This window comes from Mobula hypostoma, chromosome 25 (genome assembly GCF_963921235.1).
Source record: "Mobula hypostoma chromosome 25, sMobHyp1.1, whole genome shotgun sequence".
Lineage (NCBI taxonomy): Eukaryota > Metazoa > Chordata > Chondrichthyes > Myliobatiformes > Myliobatidae > Mobula > Mobula hypostoma.
In genome coordinates, this window is record NC_086121.1 from 22468451 (window position 1) to 22485902 (window position 17452).

The window sequence follows — 17452 nt, forward strand, 5'->3', positions numbered from 1 at the left end:
AAGGGAGGAGGACAAAAGGAGAGGAGGATAAAGAATATTTTAACCCTTCGGAGCCTTTTGGAGTGAGGTGGGATGCGAAATGTGAAGAGGCCTTTCAGTCGCTGAAGGGGATGCTGACCCAGGTGCCTGTGCTGGCTTTTGCAGACCCCAATTGCCATAAGTACTGCACATGGATGCCAGCCGAGAGGGCTTGCGGGGGGGCGGGGTGTCCTGTATCAAGAGCAGGGCACTGGGTTGAGACCTGTTGCGTTCATCAGCCGGAGTCTGTCACACTCTGAGAAAGACTATCCCACGCACAAGTTGTAGTTCCTGGCGCTGAAATGGGCTGTGGTAGATAAGTTGAGTGACTACCTCTATGGTGCCAAGTTTGAGGTGAGGACAGACAGCAATCCCTTGACTTATATCCTGACCTTGGCGATGTTGGATGCCACAGTCCGTCGGTGGTTGGCAGCGTTGTCCGCCTATGATTTCAGCCTGAAATATTGTCCGGGAAGTAGGTACGTTAATGCTGATGCTTTGTCCTGAAATGCGGGTGATGGAAACGGAGTGTTTCGTATGTATAGATTTTGGCTTGGGTACTGCATGGTCAATGGGGGCACCTCAGAAAGCGCTGGTGATGGGGGAGCACTGGCTGCCTCATTTCGTCTTAGCGCAGGTCCTGTAGTCGTTGTCTCAGAATCCTGCTCCCTTTCCACGTCTGGATCTGGACTGGTCAGTTTGTGTTGGTTTTCAGTAACCTCAGTAGTGGGCAATTGCTGATTGACATGCCTTCTCCAGAATCAGAATCAGGTTTATTATCACCCGCACGTGTCGCGAAATTTGTTAACTTAGCAGCCGCAGTTCAATGCAATACACGATACTATAGAAAGAATAAATAATTCAATTACAGAAAACATATATGTATGAAACACTCCAGTTCCATTGGCTGGATAAGACTAGGGAAGAGAATCTCCGGCCCCACTAAACGTGCGGGAGTGAGGAGCGAGCCCACCACAAATCTCCCGTTTCTGTGGATGCTGCGTGATTTGTTGCCCTATAACAAATAAGTGCCGCGAAATAACAGACAGTACTCTACTTACAGTTAAAAGATTTAGCTTTGTGATTAATTTGACTAAAGGGTTAGTAAAGAGAGAACGAAAGAAGGAAATGGCCCATTTTAATGAAACAGTCTAATATGCTCACGTCTTCCCCTTTGCCCATCCTCCCCAATCTCACCCCGGGCTTCGTCAAATCACGGCCCTGCTCCGGGTCGAATCCTGTGATGACTTCTCCCCAGTATCTTCTCTCTTCATCTCCTAACAAAAGACTCCAAGCCCCACCTTAGTGTCCCTCACCCAGAGAACCCCCCCCACCCTTAATCCAGCCATCCCAATTGGATGGCGCACAAATCTCCTACCTCTTATCTTCAGCAGTAACCCAAACAAGCAGCTTGCAGAGAACAGCACAAAATGAAATACAGAACAGCATAACAGTAAACAAAAATATGAACCAGGGCATTACATGTGTGTTAGACAGATTAAAAGTAGTGCAAAAACAGAAATAATATAGATTTTAAAAAAGTGAGGCAGAGTTCATGGTTCAATGTCCATTTAGGAATCAGATGGCAGAGGGGAAGAAGCTGTTCCTGAGTCGCTGAGAGTGTGCCTTCAGGCTTCTGTACCTCCTTCTTGACAGTAATGATGAGAAGAGGGCATGACCTGGATATTGGGGGTCCTTTCTGAGACATTGTTCCTGAAGATGTCTTGGATACTCCAAAGGCTTGTACCCAAGATGGAGTTGACTAATCTTACAACTTTCTGTAGCTTTCAGTCCTGTGCAGTAGCCCCCACCCCCCTGCTTACCCCACAAGAGACAGTGATGCAGCCTGTCAGAATGTTCTCCATGGTACATCTATAAAAGTTTGTGTTTTAGGTGCCATACCAAATCTCTTCAAACTCCTAATCAAATATAATCACTGTCTTGCCTTCTTTATAACTGCATCGATATTTTGGGACCAGGTTAGGTCCTCAGAGATCTTGACACCCAGAAACTTGAAATTCTCACTCTCTCCACTTCTGACCCCTCTATGAGGATTGGTTGAGGTTCCCTCATCTTATCCTTAAGTCCCTAATCAGGTCTTTCGTTTTACTGATATTGAGTGCAAGTTTGTTGCTGCGACACCACTCAACTAGCTGGTATATCTTTCTCCTGTATGCCCTCATCTCTGTCTGAGATTCCACCATTAACTGTTGTGTCATCAGCAAATTTACAGATGGTATTTCAGCTATACTTGGCCACACAGTCATGGAAATAGAGGGAGTAGAGCAGTGGGTTCCAGATGTTGTGGTTACTAGTTTCCGCTGTGTACAACACAAGACTGGCTTGTGCCACCAACATCAGGGGTACCAACTCTGTTCCATAAATGTAGCTCAGGGCGAGTACTCTTTCTCCTGCTGTGAACCCTCTGTACTTCACTTTGGCCCATCTCTTTGCTTGGGTTTTCTGTTCCTTTAGCACAACCTGCTTTGCGTTTGGGAGGGTCTAAGCAGGACAAGCTGGGCGTGAAGCTGCCTTTTCATCAGTATAATGGCTGGAGCCATTTTGCTGGTGGCATGAGGTAAGTTGTGGTATGCCAGCAAGAAAGTGCTATGATGCTGGTTGAGGGATGTCCTTCCCATTGAAGTCTTGAGGGCTTGTTTTATTGATTTTGTGAATCGTTCAGCAAGGCTGTTCTAGTCAGCTTCAACCAGTCTCGCCATTCTCCTCTGACCTCCCTCATTAACAAGGCGTCTTTTCCCGACAGGACTGTTGCTCAGTGAAGGTTTTTTTTTGTTGTTTATCGCACCATTTTCTGTAAACTCTAGATCCCAGGAGATCAGCAGCTTCTGAGATGCTCAGGCTGCCCTGTCTGGCACCAACGATCATTCCACAGTCGAAGTCACCTAGATCACATTTTTTCCCCATCCTGACATCTGGTCTGAACAACTGAACCTCTCGACCATGTCTGCATGCTTTCATGTATTGAGTTGCTTCCTCATAGTTGGCTGATTAGATATTTGCATTAATGAGCAGATGTACATGTGTACCTGATAGTGGCCAAGTTTGGAATTATCTGTATAGATGCCAAAACAAAGTAAAACAGATTTTCCACTGTATCTCAGTATATGTGGTAATAATAAAGCAAATACTAATTTTGTCCCCATCTCCTTGATAGCAAAGTCCTCACCACTCTCACCTTCCTCCACCGTCTTCTCAGTAACCATCAGCTCCTCCGCTAGTCCTTTGACTGCCACCCGCCAGACTATTAACAATGATCTGTCACAACGTCAGTTTTGTTTGAAAATATTTCTGTGAAATGGCTTGCATCTTGTTATGTTCAACGTGCTCAGAAATTCATGTCGTAGCTTTTGTTCCTTGTGGGATTTTACTGTAGACAAATTAACCACCATAGAATTTTTCTAGGAATTGTGGAGTCATAAAAAGAGTAATGCACAGAAACAGGCCCTTCAGCCCATCTAGTCTGTTCTGAACCATTTAAAATGCCTCCCCCCCTCCCCCATTGACCTTCACTGGGACCATTGCCCCCCATACTCCACCATCCATGTACCTATCCAAACTTCTCTTAAATCATAACTCCCTCCAACAGCAACTACATCTCCAATATTTTCATTGGATGTCAAACTCTTTGGGTTGATCTCAGGCTGTGACTGTGATTTGTAAATAATTAGCAAAGTAACAGAGTTGGCTGCAGAGATGGCGAGTGCAGTGGGACCAGCTCCTGAAATTCTCTCCTCTTCGGATATCTTCCATCGGATTTGAGGGCAGCATGCATGACGTCCCTATTTAGAATGGAAGGCAGAGCGAACACAAGGAACTAGTGTAGAGAAAATACAGGGACCTGAGATGAAAAAGATGTGATAGCCGAGTATCTTGACAAGAAGGATGGGACCTATGAAAAGTTCACAACATCACGGGGGACAGAGATTGGATAGACAGTGCAAAACATGAATCCTCAGGGTCATCCAGGACATACACCAGAAGGACTGTTTACAGAGCCCTCAGCATTGACAAGGACCCCTCCCAATCCACCCCACAATCTGTTCGACCCCCCCCATCATCAGGCGGAAGGTACCGCAGTACATGGACTGTCAGGCTGGGTAACAGCTTCTTCCCCCAGGCTGGGTAACAGCTTCTTCCCCCAGGCTGTGAGACGTCTGAACCCCTGCTGCTACCCAGTACACATTGTTTATGACAGCGCCAGTAGCATTATACTGGTGTATATTTAACTAATGTCATTAATACACTTTATCTCAACTTGTACATCTACAGAATCCCTTTTTAACCTGTTAATATTATTCTGTGGTGTATGTGATTATATGTACTGTGTTTTACACCTTGATCCCTGGGAGAGTTGTTTTGTTTAGCTGCATGCTTGTGTGTGGTTGAATGACAATAAACTTGAACTTACTCCTCAGCAGTGTTGTTTATAACCGGAGGGCACGGGTTTAAGGTAAGTGGAAGAGATTTCAAGCTGACTTGAGAAGGAAGTTTTCTCACCCGGAGGATGCGTGTAATGAGGAATGTTTAACCTGAGGGATGTTGGAAACCATTTGAGACCTATTTTGATCATCATTTGAAACTCCTTGGCTGTAAGCCAAGAGCTGGTGAATAGGATTGGTGTAGGTGTTCTTGCGATAGCCAGAATAGTACCAGTGGCTCTTTCAGTGCTGTTTGACTCTATGAAAATTATATTTGACACTCTCGCTGTTGTCGCCTGAGGTGTGACTGGTGCAGTAGATTGGGGGAATTGGTGGACATCAGCTGCTTGGAGTTCTGAAAGGCTTTCAATCAGGTCTCCCACTGGAGATTCAGCCCAGCACATTGCGGGTAAAGCCCTCCCAACCACTGAGTGGCATCGACGACCATGGTCATGCTCTCTTCTCACTGCTGCCATCAGGTAGAAGGTAAAAGAACCTCGGGATTTGCACCACCAGGTTGAAGAACAGTTGCTACCCCTCAGCCATCAGGCTCGTGAATGGAAGGAGGTAACTACACTCACTTGCCCCATCATTGAAAAGCTCCCACAGCCCATGGTCTCACTTCAGGGATTTATTATCTCATTATCTCATGTTCTCGTTTATTGCTATTTACTTATATTTGCATTGGCACAGTTCGTCATCTTCTGCGTGCTGGTTGATCTTTCATTGATCCTGTTATAGTTACTATTCTATAGATTTGCAGAGTATGCACACAAGAAAATGATTCTCAGGGTTGAATATGATGATATGCATGTACCTTGATAATAAAATTTACTTTGAACTTTGGAGGTTGGTCAAGATTGGTTAGCACATGTGGAACTGGATGGAACACAGATGTCGCAAACACGAGGATATCTGCAGATGCTGGAAATTCAAGCAACACACATCAAAGTTGCTGGTGAACGCAGCAGGCCAGGCAGCATCTCTAGGAAGAGGTACAGTCGACGTTTCGAGCCGAGACCCTTCAACAGGATGTCGATGGATATCATTTACAGACAGAGATCAAGGAGTGGGAATAAATGGATCGCAAGGCTGCGAATGTGATCAGAGCAGTCCCTCAGCTTTTCACGATCAATATCAACAAGTCACCTACCTGAACTGCACTCTCTCTGTAACTGTAACACCATATCCTGCATTCTGTTATTGTTTGCCACTGTGCACATTATGCTGTGGAATGACGAGTCTGGAGGGCTTGCAAAAAGATGCTTCTTTTTTACTGTATCTTGGTAAGTGTGACAATAATAAAGTTGTAACAAAAAAAAGTTTGAAGTATATTTATTATCGAAGTATGTACACTATAGGGTGGCGGGGTGGAGATGCGTCTCCGCCAAAGGAGGTGTAAGGCGCTCCTTCTGCAAATGAAACACAGTGCAAGGTTAACCATACAATGGTAGGTCTTCTGTGAAGAGTTGAATAGGGGAGTAGGGAAGTCTGGTTGCAGTGGTTTAGGGCCTTGGCAAGATGGCACTTGGAGTATTCTGTGTGGCTTTGGTCTCCTTATCTCTGAAAGGATGTGCATAGGGAATAAAAGTTCAGCAGACTGGTGCCAAGGAACATTGACTTCTCTAACTTCCGTTAATGCCCCACCTCCCCTTCGTACCTCATCCGTTATTTATTTATTTATTTATTTATTTGTTTATTTATTATTAATTTTTTTTCTCTCTCTTTTCTTTTTCTCCCTCTGTTCCTCTCACTATACTCCTTGCCCATCCTCTGGGCTCCCCCCCCCCTCCTTTTCCTTCTCCCTGGGCCTCCCGTCCCATGGTCCTCTCATATCCCTTTTGCCAATCACCTGTCCAGCTCTCGGCTCCATCCCTCCCCCTCCTGTCTTCTTCTATCATTTTGGATTTCCCCCTCCCCCTCCCACTTTCAAATCTCTTACTAGCTCTTCCTTCAGTTAGTCCTGACGAAGGGTCTCGGCCCAAAACGTCGACTGTACCTCTTCCTATAGATGCTACCTGGCCTGCTGCGTTCACCAGCAACTTTGATGTGTGTTGCTTGAAATTCCAGCATCTGCAGATTTCCTCGTGTTCCTGGTGCCAAGGGTGCCCAGTTTGCCAGCGTCAGGACAGAAAGAGTTGACTGGGACTGCCTTGCCCAGTGTTGGGATGAATGAGAGGAGACTGAAGTGTAGAAAATCCAGCAATGGCAGGGAGGTTGTTTCCTGGCTGAGGAGTGTAGGACCAGGGGGCAGAGTTTGAGAAAATGGGGTAGACCATTTCAGACTGAGATGAGGAAAGTTTTCTTCACTCAGAGGGTGGTGAAACCTCGGAATCTTCTACCATGGACACTGAATGAGAATCAGTAATTGTGCTCATGGATTTCCGGGCATGTAAGAAATCAAGGGATGTGGGGAAGAGCTGGAAATGGCAACGAAGCGGAGTAACAGCCATGATCTACATAATTGTCAGAACGTTCTCCAAAGACCAGTCAGCCTACTGCTGCTCCTTATCATTTAACTGATACTTTGTACAAAATGTTCACCAACAGTTCCACTATTTCAATCTTATTGCCTTGTAGCTAACTTTAAAAGATTCAAGCGAAAGTCATTAAATGTGTAATTAATACAGCACACTTTATCTGGGCCAGCATGAATGCAAGCCGTGTAATATTACCCTCTAGATGACCACTGTGACTGCATCCACATTATGGGGAGGAATTTCATGATGACAAAGCTCTACATTAAATCAAATGTCACCCATTCAACACCCCCTTTATCTGCAAGAGATCTGAGAGAAAATTGTAAAACCACATTGTATACACCCTTGGGAATCTCACACAGAGCAGTGATGGCAAAAAATGCATTATATACACAGCCGGAACAAAGCCTCATACAGCAATGGCTACACCGCAATCTACACATGGCTGGGAGCAAGGTAAGTTTATCTCAGTGGGACACCACAGTAAATATACTGATGGAATTTAGACATACAAGGTGACTGCAGGACTAATCTGTGAATACAGTCAGTTTCAGGCAAGTGAATTAAATGCACCTTTTGTTTGCAGTTAGTGTGAACCACCTCAACTATCACAGATTGGTTCCCTCCCAATGGCTTGAGATCAAGCATGGTCATTGTAACAAATCATGATTTTATCATTTTATTGGCTTTATTTACGGAGTGCTCGCTGATTTAAGTGCACATTTTATAACTGGACTGTACGGAACCCCTACTGAAATGTTACAAGTCGTGGGGTAACACAAGAGCGAAGCAAGCCCTTTGGCTCAGCTTGCCCGTGCTGACCGAGATGCATTTGCCTGCATTAGGCACCTATCCGTCTAAATCTTTCTTATCCATATACCTGCCGAAATGCCTTTTTAAGTTGGACCTACCTCAACCACCTCCTCGGGCAGCTCATTCCATATACTCGCCACCCTCTGCATAGAGAAGTTGCCCCTTGAGTCTCTTTCAAATCTTTGTCACCTTAATCCCCCTCCACCATCGGATTTCTGAGAGGTCCATGGAGATAGTTTTGCTCTCTTTTTGCACTTTATCTAATTTCTTATTGTAACGTAGTAATATTTAATGTATTGCACTGCACTCCTACCGCAAAACAACAAATTTCACAATATTTACCAGTGATAATAAACCTGATTCCGATTCATGAGCTATGTCTTTTAGTTTTTTTTTTGTTCCCTCTCCCTGGGGAAAAATACTGCATGCGTTCGTTCTATCTCCGCTCCTCATGATCGTATATGCCTCTATAATGTTACCCCTCAGTCTCCTGCACTCCAAGGAATAAACTCCTAACCTGCCCAACCTCCCCCTATAGCTCAGGCTCTTCAGTCCTGGCAACATTATGGTAAGTCATCTTTGCACTCTTTTCAGCTTAATGATGTCTTTAACCAAAGCTACACAATAGACAAGATTGCCAACACCTTGTACAACTGCAACGTAACTTCCCAGCTCCTGTACTCATTGGTCAGTTTGCAAATTGTCTTTTTTAATTGACATACAGTGTGGAATTGGCCCTTTCAGTCATGACGCCTGACTTAATCCTTTCTTTTTAAATCTTTTTATTGAATAAGTATACAAAAGGTAAACCATATAGGCACTAATACACTGTTAGAATATAATAAATTACAGGAGATATTAATACAGAAAAAAAATTAATACAAACAGTGCAATTTAAACATAAAATAATAAGGTAAAATAATAGTATACTAATTTTTATATATATATCAATAGAGAAGGGAAACCGCCCCCCAAAAAAACCCCAAAACAAAACCCACCACGCAACTAAACTAAAAGCAAAGCAAAGCAATGGGTTAACTTGGAAACAAATAGAGTTAAAGAACTTAAAATCACGTCCTCAAACCCGACCTCCATTAGAAACAGTTAAAAAAGGCAAGAAGGGAATATAAATATGGCCCAAAAGAGAAAAAAATTACATTAAATGAAAATGTTGAATAAAAGATCTCCAGGTCTGTTCAAATTTAAGTGAAGAATCATAAAGATTACTTCTAATTTTCTCCAAATTTAAGCATAATATCGTCTGGGAAAACCAAAAAAAGGTAGTTGGAGCATTAGGCTCTTTCCAATGTTGTAAGATACATCTTTTCGCCATTAAAGTAAGAAATGCAATCATTCTACGGGCTGAAGGAGAAAGATTACTGGAAATTTTACGTAATCCAAAGATAGCAGTGATAGGATGAGGAGAGATATCTATATTCAATACCTTTGAGATAATATTAAAAAGGTCTCTCCAAACAGTTTCCAGAGTAGGACAAGACCAAAACATATGAGTTAAAGAGGCTATCTGCCCCAGACATCTATCACAAAAAGGATTAATATGAGAATAAAAATGAGCTAATTTATCTTTGGACATATGTGCTCTATGGACAACTTTAAATTGAATTAGGGAATGTTTAGCACAGATAGAGGAAGTATTGACTAATTGTAAGATCTGCCCCCAGTCATCCACTGAAATAATAAAACCCAATTCCTCCTCCCAATCTGACCTAATCTTATCAAATAGAGCTTTCCTAAGTTTCATAATAATATTATAAATAATGGCCGTTGAACCTTTCTGACATGGATTAAGGTTAATTATAGTATCTAAAATATATGTAGGAGGGAGCATTGGAAAGGAAGAAAGTATAGTACTTAGGAAATTTCTAACTTGAAGATATCTAAAAAAATGTATTCTTGGTAAACTATATTTATTAGATAATTGTTCAAAAGACATAAGGGAACCATCTAAAAATAAATCCAAAAAATGTGAAATACCCTTAGTCTTCCAAATTTGAAAAGCATGATCCCTGAAAGAGGGAGGAAAAAATATGTTACCTAAAATAGGGATCGCTAGCCCAAATTGGTTAAGATCGAAAAATTTTCTGAATTGAAACCAAATACGTAAGGTATATTTAACTATTGGGTTACAGACCTGTTTGTGGCGTTTCAAATCGAAAGGAAGAGAAGAACCTAAAATAGAGCCAAGTGCATAGCCCTGAGCAGATTGTAATTCCAATACTACCCATTTAGGAATGGATAGTATATCTTGGTCAAGTAACCAAAATTTCATGTGACGAATATTAATTGCCCAATAATAGAATCTAGAGTTAGGTAATGCTAAACCTCCGTCTCTCTTAGCTTTCTGTAAATGTATTTTACCCAATCTCGGGTTTTTATTTTGTCAAATAAGTGAAGCAATTTTAGAGTCAACTTCATCAAAAAAAGATTTGGAACAAAAATTGGTAATGCCTGAAATATATATAAAAATTTTGGCAGAATAAACATCTTAACTGCATTAATATGACCAATCAAAGTTAAATATAATGGAGACCATTTAGATGAAAGTTGAGTAATATGATCAATTAAGGGTAAAAAATTAGTCTTAAATAGATCTTTGTGTTTACAAGTAATTTCAATCCCAAGATATGAAAAATAATTATTAATCAATTTAAACAGAAAGTTATGATACAAGGGAAGTTGTTTGTTAATCGGGAAAAGTTCACTCTTACTAAGATTTAATTTATAACCCGAAAAAAGACTAAATTGTGCTAATAAATCTAAAGCAGCAGGGATAGATTTTTGAGGATTAGAAATATATAAAAGTAAGTCATCAGCATAGAGTGATATTTTATGGGACTTTAAGCCCCGAGTTATCCCAATAATATTTGGAGATTCTCGAATGGCAATTGCAAGAGGTTCTAATGCAATATCAAATAATAAAGGACTAAGAGGACAGCCTTGTCTGGTACCTCGAAAAAGAGGGAAAAAAGGTGAGCTTAAAGAGTTAGTACGGACTGAGGCTATAGGAGAATGATATAACAATTGGATCCAGGATATAAATTTCGAGCTAAAATTAAACATTTCAAGCACCTTAAATAAGTAAGGCCATTCTACACTATCAAAGGCTTTTTCAGCATCTAAAGAGACGCACTCAGGAATATTTTGTGAGGGGGTATATTAAACAATATTTAACAGTGTGCGAATGTTATAGAAAGAGTAACGACCTTTAATAAAACCCGTCTGGTCTTCCGAGATAATAAAAGGAAGTACTTTTTCTAATCTGTTTGCTAATAATTTAGAAAAAATTTTAGAATCAACATTTAATAAAGATATTGGTCTATAAGATGCACATTGAGCAGGATCTTTGTCCTTCTTTAATATTAGAGAAATTGACGCTCTATAGAAGGATTCGGGAAGTTTACCAAGTTTTAATGAAGCCTCCAAAACCCTACAAAACCAAGGGATTAATGAAGGTGCAAAAAATTTATAAAATTCCGCGGTAAACCCATCAGGGCCAGGAGCTTTCCCCAGGTTCATAGAGGAAATAACATTCTTAATCTCATCAGTGGTAATGGGAGTATCTAGCATAGAAGACATATCCTGTGAAATCTCGGGGAAATCTAGGTTATCTAAAAAGTCATTCATATATTTAGAGTCTCGTAAAGACTCTGATTGATATAAGGAGGAATAAAAATCAAAAAAGGTTTGATTAATCTCAGCATGATCAAATATCAGTCGATCATTTTGATTATAAATCTGATTAATTTGAGATTTAGTATAATTAGTCTTCAGTTGGTTAGCCAACAGTTTGCCAACTTTGTCACTATGTACATAAAATTCACTTCTTGTTTTCTTTAATCGATTTACAATCGAGGACGAAAGTAATAAACTGTGTTCCATTTGAAGTTCAGTTCTTTGTTTATACAACTCCTCAGAGGGAGCTGTAACATATTTCTTATCAATTTCCTTAATCTTGTCCACAATTACCAGCTCCTCCTGCTTCAGCTTCTTCCTCAAAGCAGCAGAATACGAGATAATCTGACCACGAATATAAGCTTTAAAAGTATCCCGAAGGATGTTCACAGAAATACCCTCTGTGTAGTTGATTGTAAAAAAAGATCAATCTGTTCATTCATAAAGTTAACAAAATCCGAGTCCTGAAGCAACAGCGAATTAAGATGCCATTGTCTATTATTTTGTGTATTGGCCAGAATTTTAATAGAAAGCTTTAAGTGGAGCATGATCCGAAATGGTTATAGAGTCATAATCACATTTAATCACTGAAGAAAGAAGACGAGAGTCAATAAAGAAATAATCAATTCTTGAACAGGAATGGTGAACATGTGAAAAGAAAGAAAAATCTTTTTCCTGAGGATGCAAAAAACGCCAAATGTCCGTCGACCCAGAATCAGAGAAGAATGAGTTAATCAAAGTTGCAGATTTATTGGGTAAGGTCCGTAAAGGAGCCGAACGGTCCAAACGCCCGACTTAATCCTACCCTAATCATGGGACAAATTACAATGACCGATTCACCAACTAATCAGTCTTTGGACTGTGGGAGGAAACTGGAGCACCCGGAGGAAACCCACATGGTCACGGGGAGAACGTACAAACTCCTTTCAGGCAGTGACAGGAACTGAATCTGGGTTGCTGGTACTGTAAAGCGTTGTGCTAACCACTACACTACCGTGCCACTTTTTCACCACCCTCCCTATCTGTGAGACCTCTTCTGTTTCCAACTCTGACAGCTTCTGCTTAGAGTTGCAAATGTCTCTCGACTTATAGAGATACAACCAATAGGAATATCTAAGAATACCCAAGAGCATGTACTACTTTCATTATCTAAGTCTACTACAGTCAGATTAAAAAGATAGTTGATGTGGAGCACGTGGCCAAGTGGTTAAGGCATTGGACTAGCTACCTGAAGGTCGTGAGTTCGAGCCCCAGCCGAGGGAACGTGTTGTGTCCACACATTGCTCTGCGACGACACCGGTGCCAAGCTGTATGGGTCTTAATGCCCTTCCCTTGGACAACATCAGTGTCGTGGAGAGGGGAGACTTGCAGCTGGTCTTCCATACAACCTTGCCCAGGCCTGCGCCCTGGAGAGTGAAGACTTTCCAGGCACAGGTCCATGGTCTCGCAAGACTAACAGATGCCTTTGTTTAATGTGGGTTATGCATGAGCCCTTGGACTGCTATTTTGTATGGTGTACAACACATATAGAGTGAGAACTTTGACTCTGTAGAGGAGCTCAGAATGAAATCATAATCGAACCCCTTCCAACATACAGGGCAAATTCAATTCAGATGGCATATCTTCAGTGCAAAGGGACTTGGGAGCCCTCGCGCGGGATTCCCTGAAGGCCGTCTTACAGGTTGAGTTGGTAGTGAGAAAGGCAAGTGCAATGTTAACATTTGTTTCCAGAGAACTAAAATGTAAAAGCAGGGATTTAATGCTGAAGCTTTATAAGGCACTGGTCAGGTCTGTCTATTCAAGTGCTTATTTTAAATAGACCAATAAATTCAACAGGTCACGGAATGAGCTGGCAGAGGGCTTGGCTGAGGCACTTGGGTGTGAATGTGGATGAGGAAGGATATGGGCCAGACTTTATTGTTTTAGTAATACAATGCGGAGTAGGTCCTTGTGGCCCTCCGATCCACACCACCCTAGCAACCCCACGACCCCGGTTTTTACCTAATCACAGGACAATTTACAATGACCTATTACGTCTTTGGACAGTGGAAGGAAACCAGGGGGTCTGGGGAAATCCCACACACTCCACAGGGAGGATGTAGAGAGGACATAGAGAGTCTCCTTTCAGAATGGCGCTGGAATTTTACAGTGGGAGGAGAGAGAGCAGCGCGCCGCGTGTGCGCAGCCCTCCGGTGAAAAATGATATCGTATCTGTTAAATAGGGGCCGTGGACAATTCTGATTTGATGGAGACGGACGTGAGAGCACAGAGGAACATCTGGAAAAATTTCTGAAATGCCAGTTCACTGCTGTTGTTACTGCGTGATCGGGAATCTTTCAGAGGGAAGGCCTCAAAATCCCCGGCTTTGCTTGCTGTTGGCGAGTGAGATGGAGGTCGAATCGTTCAGATAGAGATGGCGCTCAGTACTCTGTGTTGGAGAGCTGATCGGAGCTGAAGTTTTCGGATGATTCAGAGTCGGACTGTGGTCGGCATGGCAGGGAGAGTTTTTCTTCCTTCTCCCGTCTGCGTGAGATGTGGGACATTTGAGAGACTTTGAACTTTTTACTGTGCTCATGGACTTCTTCATCAAGTTATGGTATTGTTACACTGTTGTAACTATATGTTATGATTATATGGTTTTGTTAGTTTTTTCAGTCTTGCTCTGTCCTGTGTTTTGTGATATCACACCGGAGGAAATATTGTATAATTTCTTAATGCATGCATTACTAAATGACAATAAAAGAGGACTGCGTGTCTTCATAATCATATATTATAATTCAACTCTGAACTCTGTACACTGCAAACTGTAAAGCGTCAGGCTTAACGTTACATTACCATGGCACCCTCTGTGACGAGCTTAGGTGGGAATCTTGGTCATCCAGGAACAGTTGGGCTGAAAGGCCTGTTTCTTTGCTGTATGACTCTGAGGTACTCTTGATGCATTCTACGGGGCTTTGGACAGTGTGGGAGTATAGATTAAAGCTACTCAAAACAAGGGGCAGTATTGGAAGACAAATACGTCATGAAATTTCTGTAATACTTCTGATCCCTTTTAAGATTCACAAAGCATCTTATAGCTTTCTAAAGTAGCTGTGAATCATAGACACTGCGGAAAGGCAGGAAACAAGGAAGACAATTAATACACAGCAAGTTCTGACAAGACTTTCTTTATAGAATTGCATAGCTTCAGCAGGATGATGCTATGGGTGGGGAACTAAAATTATGAGGTACTAAGCACACAAAAAAACCGCATGGAGATTGAATGCAATTCTTTTTAAATTAAGGTGAGAGTTGATGAGAGAGATTTTTTCCTGTAGCTGGAGTCACAAGGGTCATCATTCGAAAGTGTCACGAAAAGATCAGTAATCATGGCAAAAAGGTCTCGGCCCGAAATTTCGGCTCTTTATTCCACTTCATAGATACTGCCTGACCTGTTGAGTTCCTCCAGCATTTTGTGTCTGTGCTGGATCCAGCATTGGCAGAATCTCGTGTTTACTAAAAGATCAAGAAAGATTAGGAAATTTGTTTTGCACAGCGGCTCAGTGGAATGTAATGTCTTTTGCTACAAGTGATGGATGAGTTTTTCATCATAGTCATAAAAAAGTACAGCACAGAAACAGGACCTTTGGCCCATCTAGTCCATGCCAAACCCTTTAAACTGTTTACTCCCATTGACCTGCTCCGGGACCATAGCCTCCAAATCCCTACCACCCATCCAAACCTCTCTTAGGCATTGAAATCGAGCTCACATGCACCACTTGCACTGGCAGCTCATTCCACACTCTCACAACCCTTTGAGTGAAGGCATTTCCTCGAAGTTCCCCTTAAAATTTTCACCTTTCACCCTTAATCCATGACCTCTAGTTGTAGTCCCATCCAACCTCAGTGGAAATAACCTGTTTGCATTTACCTGATCTACATACCTCAATATTTTATATACCTCTATCAAATCTCTCCTCAATCTTCTACATTCCAAGGAATAAAGTCCTAACCTATTTAATCATTTCTTATAGCTCAGGCCCTCCAGATCTGGTAACATCCTTGTAAATTTTCTCTGCACTCTTTCAACCTTATTGACATCTTTCCTGTAGGGCGGTGACCAAAACTGCACACAGTACTCCAAATTAGACCTCATCAAAGTCTTCGATAACTTCAACATAACATCCCATCTCTTGCACTCAGTACCTCGATTTGTGACACCAAGATGGGGGGTGTAGTGAACAGCAAAGACCATCGGCTTGCAGGATCTGGAGCTATTGGAAAAATGGGCTAAAAAATGGCAGATGGAATTTAATTCGGACAAGTGCAAGGTGTTGGACCAACCAGGGTAGGCCTTGCATGGAGGGCAGCAGAGCACTGATGAATGTGGTAGAACAAAGGGATCTGGGAATACAGAAGGAGGGAACAGAGTCTATAGAAGTGAGCCAAAGCAGCATTGAGTTCATGGTCCCTATTCAGGTTACGAGGAGGAGGAGTTTGCTGTCTTGAGGCAAATTAAGGTGGGCAAATCCCCAGGGCCTGACAAGGTGTTCCCTCAGACCCTGTGGGAGGCAAGTGCAGAAATCACAGGGGCCCAAGCAGAGACATAGCAACACAAGAGGAACCGGAGGATTGGAAGAGAGCTAATGTTCTTCCGTTGTTGAAGAAAGGCTCTTAAAAATAAACCAGAGAATTCTGGGCTGGTGAGCTTGGCATCAGTAGTGGGAACTGAATGCTGCTTTCCCTCACGACTATAGACCGTGCCCTTCTCCTGGCTAAATACAGATGCAAAAAAAAAAAATCCAAACATCAGAATGGGGAAGAAACGTGATCTAAGTGACCTTGAGTGCGGAATGATTGTTGGTGCCAGATGGGGTGGTTTGAGTATCTCAGAAACTGCTGATCCCTTGGGATTTTCACGCACAACGGCCTCTAGAGTTCAAAGATAAACAAAAAAAACATTCTGTAAGCGAAAATGCCTTGTTACTGACAGAGAGCAGAGGAGAATGGCTAGACTGGTTGAAGGTGACAGTAACTCAAATAAACACGCGTTACAACAGTGGTGTGTAGAAGCACATCACTGAATGCACAACACGTTGAATCTTGAAGTGGATGGATAAACTATCAATGTACACAAGGTGGCCATTTTGTGAGGTATAAGAGATTTACGATTACTTGCTTCAAAAGCCACAGCTCGTGTGCGTCAATCAGAGCGGCAGACCCAGAAGTGTGTAGGCTGCAGCAACGTTGCTTTCAGATACAGGGGAAAGGCCAGCCAACATGTGCGATGGTGTGATGGCCACAGTTTCTTTAATTTATATCTCATTTTCCCGTAAGATTTTGTCATTAAACTGCAAAATATCAATTTGTACTTTAATCTGTGTTGGCGTTTGAAGTAATGAACTGAATTTATGAAGAATATTTGGCAGGGTGTTTGTGGACGCTCAATGAAAATGTAATTTTGTGTTCTTACTCCTAGCTATTATTTTGTCAAGTACCATTAAACTGAACACAGCCGTTCCTATGGTTACTATCTCAAAAAGAGACAATATATTTGCCTTAGGGTCTTTTCAACTGACTTTAGATATCTGTTTCTATCTTACTGATCTTCAAAATCCACAACTATTCTGATTTATTCTCTCCCTGCCTTCAATAAAGACAAGCTTATGTCTTGCGCATTGAAAGGGTCTAAAATCTGCTCCAGATGTTTGTGATTCTAACTCTGCTACTCTCTGCACAGCGACATCTTGCATCAAGAGCTTCTTGCCACCTTATTTAAGGCACCCAATCTACAGTCAAAATGCTCAGCAGCATCTCAGCAGAGGATGGGAACATCTGGTATCCAAATAAAGTTCATGGAACAACCACCCCTACCCCCCACACACCGCAGACGTACCACCAATCTTTCAAGGAGTCTCAGGGTTATTATCGTTTCCACAGGTACCATTACAGTCACAACTCCTGTGATACTTAGCTGGATGTATGTGGGAATTCTTCCAAGGTCTTCCCTCATAGGTAAGGCTTCTGCAG